We start from the raw sequence: 12,584 nt of genomic DNA, 5'->3' as shown, positions 1-12,584 counted from the left end.
AGATGACCATTAAGGTCCAGACCATTCTATAATTCTATGATTTAGAACATGATGTACAAAAGCTCAAGTTCTATTTCACTCAATAGAGCTAGAGATACCTCTGTACCGTGGATGACTAATATAACTATGCACCTTATGAGAAAATGTTTTTCTTTTAAAAGTCTATTGCTGCACTGTATTTTCCAAAAATAAATAAATTAATAAATAAAGTAGTACTGAGTTCAGAACAGAATCATCATATCATCTTAAGTTGGTTTTGCAAGCTACAGAATCATTAGTCTGCTTAATATCATCCAAGAGTCGCAGACAAGTTATTTGCCAGTGATTTAATGGCAATTGTACTACTACTGTGAAACAGCAGGACCTTGGAGTTTGACATACTTATCATACTGAAAAACAGCTTAGTAATGTAGCATTTACTTAAGAGAGTAAGTAAAAGTGTCAGAATTATATGTATTTTTAATATTCAAAACACAGCTAGGAGAAGTTTGTGAAGAAAATATTTTACCATTTGAATGTCCACAAGGCCAAAAAAAACCCAAAAAACTTCATAGGACAAATAATTTCAAAAGAGAATCAATTGTTGAGGTAGACATACAAGAATAAAACTACTTGCATTCCCCTTTGCTTAATCTTTCCAAATGCCTTCCAAATTTTCCAGTTTGAAACAGATTTTCTGAGTATACTTTATATGAGAGTTGTCAAATTCTTCATTGCTACCAGACACTGGGATCTGGTCTATTTAAAACGATATGTAGTAGCTAATATTCTTTTCAGTTGTTTTATTCACTCCTACAGACAGAATTTTATTGATTTTACTGTCTCACCCAAGTGAAATACTTCTTACTAGTAAAATTTCCTTTTTTCCTTATGAGCGTTGAATTAACAATGAAGAAATTACTATGAACGGTTCCTTTTGTTGCTTTGGTTCAGGAAATAAATCTCACAACAGCCCAACAGCTTCCTAGTAGATCATTTCTTAGATATTGATGCTAACATTAGTAAATAACCTATAATCTGTGATATTACATTCACAGAGTTTTCAGAAATGTTTCCTGAATCGCACTGTAGAAAAAGCAGAATAAACTTGCTTCCTTTCCATCTTTTGTTTACCTCCATTCCATTTTATGAGTGCATTCCACCCTCATATTTGGAAAGTTGTGACAGGTGAAGTACCCACTGATTTGAAAAGAGTAAACCTAATTCCTATTAAAAAAAAAAAAAAAAAAAAGTAGGACACAGTGACTAGTTCAGCATGATCATGGAGTAAAGCCTCCTGGAAACCATGTTAAGACATCTGGCAGACAGGTGATTGGACGTAACACGGCTTCACGGAGGGTTAATTATGCCTGACTCATTTGGTGTCTTTCTACAAAAGAATGACAGTGTTGTCGGAAAAACAAAGAATATCTACTGTCATTGACCTTGACTTCTGCAAAACCTTTGATAAGACGCCTCTAAATTGAAATGAAATGCATCCAAAGAAGGATGGACTATTTTATGAACAAGGAATGGAGGTGCATTCAAAGAGTCGCTATCAGTGTATCAATGCCGAGGTGGAGACCAGTGGTGAGTGGTGTCCCTCAGATTCCCAGATTGGAACTAGTACTGTTTGAGAACTTCACTGGGTAAATAGACACTGGGATAGAGTGCATCCTAGGCAATTCTGTAGATTACACTGATCTGCACAGTACAGCTGACACTTTAGAGGGAACCTGTCCAGAGCGTTGTGAGAGGCGGATACATTACAAACCTCATGAAATTCAACAAGGCCAAGTGCAAGGTCCTGCACATGAGTTGAAGTGATTCCAAAAACAGTATGGACTTAGTGATGAAGGAATGGAAAGCAGATATATGGAAGAAGACTTTGTCTCAACTGTGGCAAAGAAGTCATATGTCAGACATAACAATGCAAAAAACCCAGAATCAAGAGGCTGACTTTTCCGTACTTAATCAACTTGATGTCTATGGAATTACATGACATGTCATGAATACAGATGACACCAAGAACTGACAGATTATTGCAATCTCCAAATATTTCTCTCCATTTGAGCAAACCTTCAAGCAGACATAGAAAACCAAAAAAAAGATGCTCTGGATTTCCACACCTCTTCATATGAACTGAACAAGCATCCCATTGTGACAGCAGTGGCTGCTGTAGTAAAAGATGTAGAGTTAGAACCGTCCTAAGTAGACAGGATTACATCTGTAGACACTAGCATTTTTGAATCTTCAAAAGCACATTCTCAGTCTTTACAAAAGGGCTAGTCTTAGTCTTTTAAAAATGTGTTGCTGTGTCTTAGCCAACTGAGAACAGATTAAGTCTGCTCTGTAATTTTGCTCACACTGAGCAACTGTATCAGTTACAGTACATTTCCATATGTTGAAATGAGAAATAGACTAAAGAAATCAGATGCTCTACAAAAGCTAAGCGGCATTTTATTAAAAATTACCAATCAGAAAGTGCTTTCACACGTTAACATGCAGCCTTATGCACAGACACTGTTAAGTCTCAGTCACATCGTAGCCACATCATAGAGCTCATTCCAAACATGGGACAAGAGCATCAGACCTTCACTGCTTTAGGAGGCATCTCACTTGCTGCTCTCAAGCATTTTCCACAGATGATCCTGCTATGTTGAATCTCCTTCATCATTACTTCTGCTGTACAGCACCAATATCTTTACGTAACCTCGGCTGTCTGTACAAGAAGTTTTTCTTCTAAATTCCCATAAAATAAACAGTTTGATGTACGAAGTTCCAGACCTTGATAATCTTTAGTTTCCTCTGGAAAACTCCAAGAACACAAGTCATTCTGCATGGGAGGAGGTAAAACCTACATGTCCTCAGGATATTATTAAAAAAAGAACTTCCATTGCAGAATTAAGGAAAACTTTCTGTTTTTCAATTTATTTCTGCTAATTGCAGAAATTATTTGGCCACTTCCATTTTTCAAATGCAGCAGCAGGGATTGCAGTTAGACTCTATTCTGCTTGACCAAAATTGAATGATTACGAGTTCTCATGAGATGCTATTAGACAGCAGCAAGAACCTAGTATCACAACGTATTCCTTAATTTTAATGAAGTTTATTTATTTTGCCACTCTGAGAAAAATATTTTTCCATTCTTTCAGGAAAGAGGAATAAAAATATGTGCTAAAAAAAATAAATATCACAATCTTACTAAAGATCAGATGGCAAGGATAAAGAACCAGCAGAGATAAGCTAGTATGGAGGGCAAAACCAAAACCTTTCAAGAAAAAGAGACACTGAATTTTTCATTTGTCTTCACTTGACCAAAAATTACACTGGAGCCAAACAGTGTAAACTGTCTCAGCCAGACTCTTGCTCTACCTCTTGCAAGAAAGCAGCTTAAACTTTTCTCAGTGTATTCTATTGTGTTTACATAATCAATTCTAATTCATTTATTTAATGATGTGGAATGCAAGTATTTCTTTATCAACTCATTTTGCAAAGTATTCTGCCTAATTTATCTCTTCTCACATCACATTTACTTCCTCTCTTTTTTTAACCATAAGATTTCACAGTTAACATTACAAGAAGATGACAAGGGCAATTATCATTAAAACAGAGTAAAACAAAGCAACAGTAATGAGAAGAGCTATAGTGCATTCACTGAGGCTCTAGCAGTGATGAAAAAAGTAAACTTATTATGAGTAGGTGACATTAAAAAATGCTAGAATGCACTGAAAGTAAAAACATTATTTAGAAAGAAAAAGATATTCACTAATTAGTAAATAAATCAATGAGGCTTATTGAATCCTGCAAAAGGATAGCATATTTCAGTATTAGACCATTTCATCCCAGAAAACAAAGGGCTGTTTGAGGATCTATGGGAAAATATTGTTTCAGGGCTACTCAGATACATTTGGAGGAAAAGATGCACAACTTTAACTTGCTGTATTCTGAGCACTTTGGCAGGCTAGCACAAATCCTAATTAGGAAAAGAAAACATTACACCTGTACTACAGCAGGCACTCGGGCCTGACGAAATGTAAATCATTGTTCTTATTTCTTCATGTTCCACAGCGCATCTGAACGAAGTGCAAGAATGGAAAACTGGCCAGTTTACCAGCCAGTATGGAATTTAAACTCACTGATCTTCTGCAGAAGTAATTTAGCCAGATCAGTCTGAGAGGCGCCAAGCACCATGCAAAATCCCAGGATTTCCTAGATTCAGCTTCCACATTTTGGCAGCACATATTGGCTAAAAACTTAGTTTAAAACAAGCAATATGAAGCACATAAAGAATAAGCCTTGGGTTTCTGCAGTGAGTAAACTACAAAACCATGGGTCTTTCCTGTGCCAGCATGGATCTGGTGTCCTGCTCTGCAATCTCTTCTCTCCTATTATGGCAACTTCTCTCACAGTTTCACTGTACATTAAAACAAGCTATCACTCCATTGCCTTCTGCAGACCTAGAATTGACCTAGAATTTTTTTTTACATGTTAAATTTCCTAAATACTCAGAACAAGTCAATGATAACACCAATGAAAGGTAAATTCCACAGGTGGTATCTTCTTCATCTTCCTGGCAAGCATTTCAGCCTATAGAACAGCAGACAGGAAAGTAGCATTAACCTCATATACCAGGATAATCTGCAGATGAGGAGCAAGAACCAGAGCCAGTTGACTTTGGTTCTCTCTCCACTGCTGAGCTCAATTTATTGCAGAGCATTACCTCTGTGATCCTCTGTTTTCCCACTTGAATAAGTGAGATTGCACCTCTCTACCTCACTGGGACTGTGTGAAGCATAAGTTAATAATGTTTGCCAAGTGCTATGTAAGTGCAAAAATTATTAAGGCTGCTCAGCATCAAAAAGGGTACCACAGTCCAAGGTTTTATGGCTTTTGGCTCCATATATGATCTACAAAGTGTTCCATTCATCCTGTTGCATTGAATAAATCTAGGACTTTAATTTTTTACAGTTTAGTATGTAAAATGTCATAGGCAGGAGTTCATTCAATATATGTTTACAAAATAAATAAATCTCACTAAGAAACTAAATGGTGCTATTATAAAAAACATAAAAATCTAATATTTTAAGCAGCCTAACTACAAAAACTTTTTCTGTAATGTTGAAAAATAAATTTCTTCCAGCAGTTATATTACATATGTGAATTATTTTCTTTCTAAGACAGTAAAAAGGTAAACCTGATAAAAGTGATACATCTTATAAATATAATAGACGGAACCAGGTTTATTTACAAAGCCACACTAGGAACATATCATTTCCTTTATTGTTTTTACTTTAATTTTTTTCTTTTATGTAGATTGAATAAATGCCACCTCTTTTCTAGTAAAAAAGGAACAGTACAAGATTTTTTTTTTTTTTTTTTCATCTTTATATTGGTGGAAATGCCTGATACAGGTTAAAACAAATAACAACAATAACATTTGCAGTCCTTAACTTCAAATTATAATGTGATCATAAAGTCCCAGAATGATCAAGGTTGGAGAAGAACTCCAGGATCATCCAGTCCAACAGTCCAACTACCACCAATATTTCTCCACTAAACTATGTCACTTAATACAACATCTACATGTTTCTTGAACACCTCCAGGAACGGTTACTGTACCACCTCCAGCACCTGACCACCCTATTGGAGAATAAATGTTTCCTAACATCCAACCTGAATCTCCCCTGGTGCAACCTGAGGCCATTCTCTCTAGTAAATCACAAGTTATCTGGAAAAAGAGAGTGACCTCCACCTCACCATAACTTCCTTTCAAGTAGTTGTAAGGAGAGACGCGGTCTCCCCTGAGCTTCCTCTTCTGCAAATTGAAAAATCCCAGCTCCCTCAGCTGCTCCTCATAAGACTTGTGGTACATATCCCTCACAGTTTCATTGCTCTTCTATGGACACACTCAAGGGCCTCTATGACTCTCAGAATAAATTATTTCTGAGGTGGTGAGAGGGTAAAGCTACATAAGTTCCATCTGATTAACCTGTTATGTTACAGGGAATATATTTCACCAACTGAAGAGATGGAATGAAATTCAAGATTGCTGATGAGAGTTTTTTATGGTTTCTGGAAGATCTCAGATTTCCTCCCAAACAAGCATATTTCAACACTGAAAGCTGACTGTAAATTATTGTGATAATGTCAGAAAAGTAATATGCTTGAAATCATCTTGGTGGAAATAAAAGGAAATGCCATATGCAGGAGTACCTGACAAGTTGTGCACATCACTTTATTAGTCCCAGGAAGACTGTACTTTTAAATGAAAGCACACGTCAGTTTCCATGCTGGTTCCTGTTTCCTTCCACATTCCATATGTCAGCTCTGTAACTATTACTTAAGTTAATCCAAAAGAAATAACCTACCTACCCACAAGAAGTCTGAACATTTCACTTAAGATTACATTTCTTCTTTTTATATCAGGAGCAATACACAAAACCCAATACCCCAAATAGAGGAATAATAATTCAAAGAGAAATAAAATACTCTTGACATTTCAACAATAACGAGTTATTAATAAAATTCACTTCATTTGAAAGAAATGGAATACATTTACAACGCAACTGAACAAAGGTTAAATGTATTTTGTGTTTTGCTCTGCATTAAATATAAATATCTGTCATGTCAAATTCTAGACTAGTAGTAAGCACCCTCTTTCTAGCAAAAATGAAAGCAATTAGAAATACCTTTTTTACAAATGATAAAACCCAAAGCAGGCAAATTTCCTATGAAATAGCTCATGGAAAGCTGGCACGTCTTTTTCTGGTAGAGTTACCCACACTCTCCGAGTATCATTATATCCTTAAAACACTTGTTATTATTAAGATACAACACTCCTGCAGGAGATTTCTGACAATGAAGTAATGTAAGGTAGACCAGAGCCCTCCTATGTTTGTTTGTTTGTTTGTTTTTGCTTGTCATCCCTTCCTTACTCTATTCTATTAAGATTTTATATGTTTATACATTAAAATACATAACCAATAAAAAAAAAATCATGGATTTATTCATAAGAAAACTTTAAAAGTCACATTCAGCAGTTATCTGCTCTATTTTAAAACTATCAGAAAGGAAAGGAACAAAAAGGAACACATACAACAACAAAACAAAAGTCATTCTCTCTCTCCTGTTTGAGTACAACTGTTGTCCAGACCATTGGTTTGTTTCCATTTGGAGTTAAACAATGAAGATACCAGATTCCTGTTTTTTTGTTGGGACACTTCAAAACCAGCATTGGAAGCGAGTTTTGAAATGCACATTTTCTCTCACTTTTTGCAATAAAACCTATGACAAATGCTATTCCTCCGAAGGTAACGAAGACACCAGCCTGTAGATCAACTCCACTACCACTTTCTTATTTAATTGACCATCAATGCTATAACTATTCTGTTCTAACATTTAGAGGTATAACTTGTCATCACTAGCAACAGTGTCATTATTTAGAAAAAACTGTTGCACTAGATTTTTGAGATTTTACATCGTTTAGTATCTGCTTATTTAAAGGCACACTCAAGATGTTTTCTCCAGGCAGTGAAATATTTTAATCAAGGACTGCACACCACTTGTTACCATTTGTTCAACAAAAGGTCAGAAATACATGCAAACTTGCCTACATATACATCTCACACACATCAGATCCCTGTACTCCAACCAGCTGCTAAGAAATGAGTGGGAGTAACAGAGGAAAGTGTTATTCATAAGTAGTACTTCTCTTTCTCTGGTGTGCTTTCCTTCAAAAGCTTAAGCAAACATGATGTGGAAAGGATGCTCCCCGAAACGCAGCGGCCCTCAAAGTCAGAAGAAAGGAGGTGGATGAAAGGCGTTCTTATCATAACATAAAAACTCATTCATTCTATGAAATTAAATGGAAAAAACTGAAGAAGGAATAAAATTAAAAAAAAAAAAAGCAGGAAGTAAGAAAAAGCTGAGGCACTCTGCTTTGGGGCAGATGCATACTGCACTGAAGCAGAGAATTGCTTTGCTGGACTAAGGTGTAATCTCTGTCAGAGAGCACCTGCCGGGCACCACTGCCCTTCATGTGGTAGTGGCACTCTGATGCAGCAGGGGCAGAGCCAGGAGCAGCAGCAATGTCAATACCTGCACATAGAAAAGCAGCTAGCAAGGAGCAGAGGAAACAGGACATGGTGCATCAGAAGGCTGTTGTGTGGGCATTTACTCAGGGTGGAAAGCAGTGCACACTGCTCTTCTCATTCTGGGTTACTGGTGTTGTGTGGGGAGACAGACAGCCCTGTCTTTGAGCCCAGCCATGGGAAGCGCACACAGAACAGCACACACACACACAAAAAAAAGAGTATTCGTAATTGGAGATTCTTTACTGAGGGGCACTGAGGTATGCATCTGCCACCCAGAAAATCTCTCTAGAAATGTCATGAGCCCACATTTTTTTTTCAAGTTAGTCACTCAAACTCAGATATACCACATTTACTTTTAAAAATGAAATCAGAGGACATCATTTCAGAGGTCATCATTTTTGCTCCCAGTATTATTAGTGATCATTTGGTCCTTTACATGTCACAAATACTTCATCATGCTAATAATACTATGTGGGATTTAAAATAAGAATTTTACTAGCTGTCTGTGTTTTACATAGAGGCTGAAGCAGCACTAGCACATTATAGTAAAGACAGTGGTCAAGAACTGAGCATAGGACAGGAATAAACTGTGTTTCTTCTGTGATCTTTGTAAAACGTTTGTTGACTTTTCTTTGCTAAGTTACCTCTGAGACATGGTAGATTGAAACCATGAATGCTACAAACTTTTCATTATTTCAAATCACTGAAAGCCCAAACAGTTGTGCTGAAGATGTTTCACAATGTATTAAACTCAGGTGTCTTCATTAATCAAAGACAACGTTCTCCCACTAATTACTTTAACATTAACTGGAGTTATACGTCATCACCAACTGTGATTTTATACTGATTTTTTTGTGTGCGCAAGTCATTTTATTTGCTAGGAGGTAGCTTGCTTATGTTCATCCAGAAACAAAGAGTCAGGGCTCTCCCAGAGTGAGTCTTTCAGATATCTGCATGCACAAGTAGTTAGCATGTGATAACTCAGGCTAGCAAATCACTGCTCACTTTGAACTCAGTAACGGAGCAGCTGTATGATATTAACTGTCAAAAAAAAAAAAAAAAAAAGAGAGCTGAAAATATACAACTACACAAAGGGAGGAAACCTGTACTTTGCCACATTGCAATACAAATAACCTTCCCAAAGGTGGCTAACTAAATTAGCCACAGTCTTCATGGAATGCACTCACAATTCTGACTGCTGTGAAAATATTTACCTTACAAGCTTCCTTTCCATTAGTACATTTTTAAGGTGATTGTTTATTATAAAATGAAATAAAAATAAAGAAAGATTGGGCGACTATATTCATTGTACAGTTCCTGTAATACTGCTGACAATTTCTAGAGAAGACAGGTTTTGTATGGAACATTAAGCGGTAAATTAGGGAGTGGCAGGAATCAACATCCTACAGTATTTTTCCTGTTCCATTTCAGGTAAGTACTGTAATTTTTCCCTCTAATTTCCTCCACTTCACATCCATTTCCATTTCTCCTGTTGATGCTGCAAAAAAAAACTTCATAATCTTAAGTAGTCTCATTAAAATTGGAAAAAAATAACAATGGAGCACTTAGTCGTGTATTTTTATTTTCACAGCAACACTGTTTGAAAGACAAAATATCTTCATAAAAAATAGCAAATTAACAGGTTTGCATAGCAAATTACATTGTGTATTTCCAATATTATAAGAAAGCTAAGGTGCCTCATGAAACACCAATGGTATCTGAATAGTTCCACAGAGATACTAGTTCACAAAATATACATTAGAACACCCCCTTCAAGCAGAAGGCAAATTATGTTATATCACTCGCTGTTAGCAGCATGTAGAAATAGAAGGATGATTAATTTTAAGAATCTAGTTTAATCCCCAAAGCAGAGAATCACTTTTCAGATAATATAGCACTTATAAAAAATATGTATTTAAAACAATTATATTTTAAATCACATACTTTATATTTTTCTTTCCATTGATAATTGCTATGCCATGCTCCATATACAAGGTTTTCATTTGTGCAGACATTCACACCATTAAGAGTGTCTTTTGTTCCCTAGAGAGTCACTTTTTTAAGTGGATAAAACAGTTCATTTTTGAATTATTAACTACTCACACTCAGGAAATAGAGTACTATGCACAGCTCTGACAAGAGATTTGTTGTTATCTCTGGGGGACAAAAGACCATTTTTATGTAGTTGCTCTTTGAAAAATAAAACTTGAACTTGTACGAAAATGCATGGGGTTTTCCAAGGTATTCCAGTTTCCCTGAATATTGTACAGTAGTAGGCTTCTCCCACTTATAATACCAATATTTGTACTGAAAAAAAAAATGCATTAAAGTATTTCAGTAAAAAAGTATTGCTTCATTTGTACACATATATAGCCACATATGCATTTAGGACCAACTGTTTTATCATCACAGTTTTAGGCAACTCTTGTGATTCAAGATAGAGATGGCATCAAGACATTTGACTACTTGGGAATAGCCTACTCACCGTGATAGCCTTAGTATAGATTATGACAGGAAGGATGGAAGGAAGGAGGAAAGGAAGGGAGAGAGGCAGGGAGGGAGGCAGGGAGGGAGGGAAGAAGGAAGGAAGGAAGGAAGGAAGGAAGGAAGGAAGGAAGGAAGGAAGGAAGGAAGGAAGGAAGGAAGGAAGGAAGGAAGGAAGGAAGGAAGGAAGGAAGGAAGGAAGGAAGGAAGGAAGGAAGGAAGGAAGGAAGGAAGGAAGGAAGGAAGGAAGGAAGGAAGGAAGGAAGGAAGGAAGGAAGGAAGGAAGGAAGGAAGGAAGGAAGGAAGGAGGGAAAGAAGGAAGGAAGGAAGGAAGGAAGGAGGGAGGGAGGGAGGGAGGGAAGGAGGGAGGGAGGGAGGGAGGGAGGGAGGGAGGGAGGGAGGGAAGGAGGGAGGCTGTAAAATCCGATCAAGAATATTGTGCCACAGTGAAAATCCATGAGACAGCAATGTTTTGTTCCATGTGTAATATTGGATGTGTCTCAGAAATGACAAAAAGATAAAATTAAGAAAGAGCAAGAGAGATTTTCAAAGACACAATATAGTATCTACCTGTGGAGTTATTTAGTAGGTCTTTTCAGTCTGGAGAAAAGACGAACAAGGGAAAGTTTGTTGGGAGTGACCCACGCAGTCGCAAGTCACTTACGTTGCAAGAAATAGAAATACAAACAAAACAACCAGGGTGCCCTCTGCATGCTGTGCCCCCTCTTCTTACCCTTTGCAATTTTTTGTATTTCTTCACACAAGGTGTCACACACAGTCAGGCTTTGGAAAGTTTTGTCAAAGAGCACTGCCCCAGGTACTCAAACATGTTCATGAAACAACCAGATAAGCCAGTGGGAGAGGAAAACCACCAGGCTGTTGAATAAAGGAGAGCAAGTCCTGAGTCGCTGAAAATATGAGCTGGCACTTAGGAGGAGCTGGCCTCTATGCACTCCGCTTTTGCGGCACCTTATGTCCTCTAGGCATCTCCATGCTTCTGCTCGGCACTTAGGCTGGACAGACTTTGGTCTCCATCTGGAATAATTGTTCGCTTTTCTACTGAATAAATCAGTTAGACTTCTGCTCCATACATCAAGATGTTGAGGCTCTTTTCAGGGTATGGTACAAGAGCTACAGTAACATTGATGCTGAATATATTTGAATTTAGACACAAGAAATTACCAAAAACTTAAGGCAGTACAGACAAAATCTTAATGTATTTGAGAGGCACCAGGTGATGAGTTGAGCATGTCATTATTTGAATTCCTGTGGGTATTAAATCATTTACATAAGAGACTGCCTTTCTCCTGGAACTTTTTGAAGCTGATAGGTACTTCCCACAACTTCATCGCTTTCACCTCAGTATTTCTTCTAGAGTTGGCTGCTATTTACTTTCTGCACTTTAAAATGTTCCACTTCAGATTAGCAACCTCTGTCCACATAGATACACTCTGTATCCTAATGTAATGAGGGGAGTTCATTACTACAGGTGCCACAGTAAGTCTGTCATAATTTCCTACTCCCAAGAGAGTGCCAAGTCCAAAAACATGCTATTTAAGAAGTTATTTAAAATATTTTAAAACATGAATTATGTGATGGAAATAGTACACAGACTGGGAAAACTGCCATTATGCCAGAGAAACTTCACAACATTTTAATAATCTTATGAAATGGCTTTGAGGTCTACAGCTAGAAATTTATTTATTAAGAACACAAAAACACCCCGCCTTGGAGCCTTTCCTGGAAAAACATAGCTCATGTTTTCCCTTGTTATTTGATGAGTTGAATGCTTTGATTGACTAAATCCCAATGATAGTTTTTAAAAGCAAGGACATAATTTAAAAACACACACACACACACACAAAAGAACCCCAACTCTTAAAAAGAGAAAATCCTTTTATTTGCAGCTAGTAACTAGCTGTAAAGCAATCAAACTCTAGAAAAGTCAGAAAATAACTGTTTTCCTGCTTGCCAGTATCAGCACTAGTATTTTATTATTTTAGTGCATTGAAGCCACCACTGCTC

Source organism: Phasianus colchicus, chromosome Z (assembly GCF_987193195.1).
Source record: "Phasianus colchicus chromosome Z, bPhaCol1.hap1.1, whole genome shotgun sequence".
Taxonomy (NCBI): Eukaryota; Metazoa; Chordata; class Aves; order Galliformes; family Phasianidae; genus Phasianus; species Phasianus colchicus.
Note: the sequence above shows the minus strand (reverse complement) of the source record.